The following is a 3,965-nucleotide window of genomic DNA, read 5'->3' as shown; positions in this document are numbered from 1 at the left end:
ACTTTGGTTGTTCTATGCAGTATATATTGATGTTGAGTTGCATCATCTTTAAGTCCGTCTTTTTCTCTTTAAAATAGATTATCATTTACCTATTTCTCGTGCAGTTTTTTGAACATGGAATGGCATCTCAGAGGAGAGAAATGGCTAGCATACTCTTTGGGCATGTACTAACGCTGAGCCTTCAAATGTATAGTTGTCATTTGATACAAAAGATATACCGAAGTGAATCTAGAAATGCTCATATGTGCTCAAGTGTTATCTGCTAGCATTTATCTTTTGTTTTGGTTCTTATTCTAATATACTAAATGTAGCACCAACCAGTGGGCTCTCTGGGCTTATTATCAGCTTCTCAATAACTTGAGTTATATTGAGATAAAAGTTGTGATATGATTCACTCTACAGGAAATTAAAGTTGTTGACATGTACCAGAAGATTAAAATGGTTGAGTAGCTTGATGGTCATGTAATATGTTGTGTACGAGATCAGAATGGGAATCATGTCATTTAGAAATGTATTGAATGTGTACCAGAAGATCACATTCAATTTATCGTCTCAGCACTTTTTGGACAAGTTATTACTCTCTCTACCCATTCATATGGCTGTCGAGTAATACCGGTAGTTGAGTAATGTGTCTTATTCTTATCCATTTGTCGTAATAATTTTGTTTGATATTTACTAATATTCCTTGATCATTCGGAGAGTATTGGTACACTGTAGCAATCCAGAAACTCAAAGCAAACTGATGGAAGAAATCCTGGAATCTGTAAGCATGTTGGGATAAGATCAATATGGTAATTATGTTGTTCAGGTATGAAATACTCGCTGCTAAGCATGTTTTTAAACAAGGTAAAATTTTGTCAACAGAGCTGCCACCGCTTCCTTCAGCTGACGTAAGAAAATTGTCATAGACATATATTAAATATTTAATATTCCACATTTCATTTCATTGATTGATGGTTGTCCTGCTTTTTTCTTATTTATAAGAAGATACTTTATCTCATCGCTTTAGAGCCAATAATGAGGTCTATACTCTTTCTACTCTAAAGTGCAATTCCACAAGTGGAGTTTGGAGAAGGTAACATGTACGCAGACGTTACCTCTACCTCGAAAAGGTATAGAAGCTATTTTCAAAAGGTTTCTAATTTCTATTTTTGACTATATTGTAGAATGATTGGGTGATCTGCAGAGTATTTCATAAAATAATTGGTGGAAAGAAAATTCACATTTCAGGGCTGATGAGAGGAAATTTTGATGAAAATGAAGTTGACTTATTCTTTTTGCCACCATTGACAGATTATGGAGCTGAAACAACAGCTGATGTTCCAAGATCTTTGGAAAGTTTAATATCAATAACTATGGATGAGTTGTATGATGAACTTGAATCTTTTCTTGAAAATCTAAAACCCCCATTTTACTTTCTTTGATTTTGCTTATTGGATTATTGATATGGCATTAGAAATTGGAGGTATCAAGAAACTGTTATAAAGTTGTTTGTCTTGGTACATTGCTTTTATTTTACATCTTCAGTTGTTCTACTTACTGCTACGACTTACATACATATACATACATATATACATATACATACATATATACATATACATATATATATATATATATATATATATATACATACATATATATATATGTTGGGCATGGGTCATGCACCTCTAGTTTGTAATAGATGAAGGTGAATACAGGAACAAGTTTTATAAAAGCCAAGAAGTGGAAACGAAATGAAGCGTCTTTGCGCTTGGGGCAATGACGCAGCTAGTGAGGTTCTAACCGAGGCGCGTCTATTGCTGGTTGAAAACTATTTCCAAACCCCCTCTTTAGCCTAGGTTCTGCCGAGGCCATTGAGAATTTTTGGAAGGGTTCCCTTTTGGGGTTATGCCTACAATTCATAGTTTAAAGAATTTGCCTTTGTGCTAATTTCTTTTCAAAATTTCTTTTCCTTTTGTAGCTTTATTATTAAAAGACCATGACTGAACTTTTTGTTGGAAATTAACTTCTTAAACACGATAAACAAATCATACATAAGATCCTTGGGATTTGTGTTTCTGCTCTGGTCCTTCTATAGTTTTAAGATTTTAACCTGGTTTAACACAGAAGATGAAATAGCACTCTGTCCAGGTATGCACTACTTTCTGTTGAAAATTGACTCGAAACATTGATTAGAATCTGGAAAATACATCAGAAGAGGTGGCAAAGTTTGTTTTGGGCTTCAAGTCTAGGTACTAGTATGCCATAAAATTTGTACCTCTCTCTTTGCTGTCATGTAAGTAGGTTTGCCCCAACAAAAGTGTTGGTTTTTTGAGAGAGAAAGACTTGAATACTCAAAGACATATATTTATAGCTTAAGTTTCTAACTACATTTTAATTTAAATTGGAATAACTAATTTCTATTCAAATAACAAAGAGATAACTAATTCCTAAGTCATATACAACTCTAATTATTTAAAATTATCTACTTCTACTTTATTTTTGAGATATATTTTCAACACCCTCTTTGAATCAGAAATTGTAGATTGCAGTCTTGGCTTCAAATGAATTTGACCTCTTGAATAAATTCGTCAATTTATTTTTGTTCTTACATGACTTGTGTGCTTCTTATGTTAGATTAAATAAGAAACTTTTGCCTCTCATTCAACTTGTAAAATCTCATGATTAGTGGAATCAAAGATTTAATAATATTTGTCTCCAAATAATAATTTAAATCCTTCTTTTATTAACTGACCAACACTTAGAAAACTTTTCTCAATATCGGGTACGTAAAGGACATTTGAAATTATTTTTGTATGTGGAATTGTTTTGATTGCAGCATTCTCTTTTACTTTTGCAGGAATATAATTACCATTCCCAATTCTGACTTTCTTATTTTTTGAAGGCAGAAACTATTTAAAAAGAGTTGTCATATGTCATGTGGTTTATACAACCGCTGTCAATTATTCAAAAATCAGATTTCTTGGTTGAAGAGTATGTTGCTACAAATAAGTGATCTTCTTCTTCTTTGATGACTTGGGCATCTCATGTTTTTCAGATTTGTTTTTGCAAATCACAGCTTCATGGTCAAGTTGATTGTAAATTTTGCATTGTGCATCTGGTCTCTTCCAACATTTAAATGGAGGATGATCTAATTTGTCACAGTGCTGGTAAGGGAGGTAGTTTTTTCTTGAATTATTACCCTTCTTTTGAGTCTTGTGGTTGGTTGTCAAAGCTCCTTCAATCATACCATCCTGTCTCGTAAGCCTCCTTTGCTCTTACACGTTTATAATGTATTTAACAATTCTGCCAAAGTAATATCGGATAGGTCTTTTGTATTTTTCAAGGTAATAATTGATACTTCGTATCTTTAAGGCACAGCAACAAATCTTTAAATTTTGTGCCAAGCAATCTTACCTTGTTAATAATGCTAAGAAGTCGATCTGAATACTCTTTGACAGTGACAGTCTCAGATTCTTTATCTTTTACAATTCGAATTTCCTTATTAAATTTAATATGTTCATGCCTCGTATTCTTTCATCTTCATAATCCCAAATTTCATTTGCTGATTTCTCGTGAAAATTATTGGAGAAACACTAGTAAACAAAGTTTGCTTTTGATTTTCTTTTCCTTTTGGCTTTTGATCTGGGCCATCATGGGATTATCGGGCAGCGGAAGAACATCATAATCCTCCTCGACCTCCCAAAGATCTAAAGCCTCGAAGATAAATCTTTATTCTTACTATCCAAACATGATAATTCTCACCATCAAAGACTTGATGAGCTATTTGGTAAAAGTTATTTTTAGAATTCATCTCTCTCACAGATCGCTCAAGAAACTGGCTCTGCAATTGTATTTTCAAAGCAGAATTATTTTATTAATGACTTAAAGATATATATATTTATAGCTAAATTTTTAATTACACTTCAATTTAAATTGGATAACTAATTCTTATTCAAATAACTAAGGAATAATTAATTCCTAAG

At 32.6% G+C, this 3,965-nt stretch overlaps 1 long non-coding RNA gene and 1 pseudogene across 1 annotated transcript; both read left to right on the top strand.

Annotated features, from left to right (window-relative positions):
- LOC124892643 lies at nucleotides 1-1,535 on the top strand. The gene is made up of 2 exons (XR_007050359.1): nucleotides 1-1,112; nucleotides 1,294-1,535. It is a non-coding gene; the product is annotated as an uncharacterized LOC124892643 (long non-coding RNA).
- A 205-nt stretch (nucleotides 1,536-1,740) lies between these two features.
- LOC124892644 lies at nucleotides 1,741-1,885 on the top strand (annotated as a pseudogene).
- Nucleotides 1,886-3,965: the final 2,080 nt, after the last annotated feature.

This window comes from Capsicum annuum, unplaced genomic scaffold, assembly GCF_002878395.1.
Source record: "Capsicum annuum cultivar UCD-10X-F1 unplaced genomic scaffold, UCD10Xv1.1 ctg49234, whole genome shotgun sequence".
In the NCBI taxonomy this organism is placed as follows: domain Eukaryota; kingdom Viridiplantae; phylum Streptophyta; class Magnoliopsida; order Solanales; family Solanaceae; genus Capsicum; species Capsicum annuum.
Note: the sequence above shows the minus strand (reverse complement) of the source record. Positions and strands in the feature narration are given on the sequence as shown.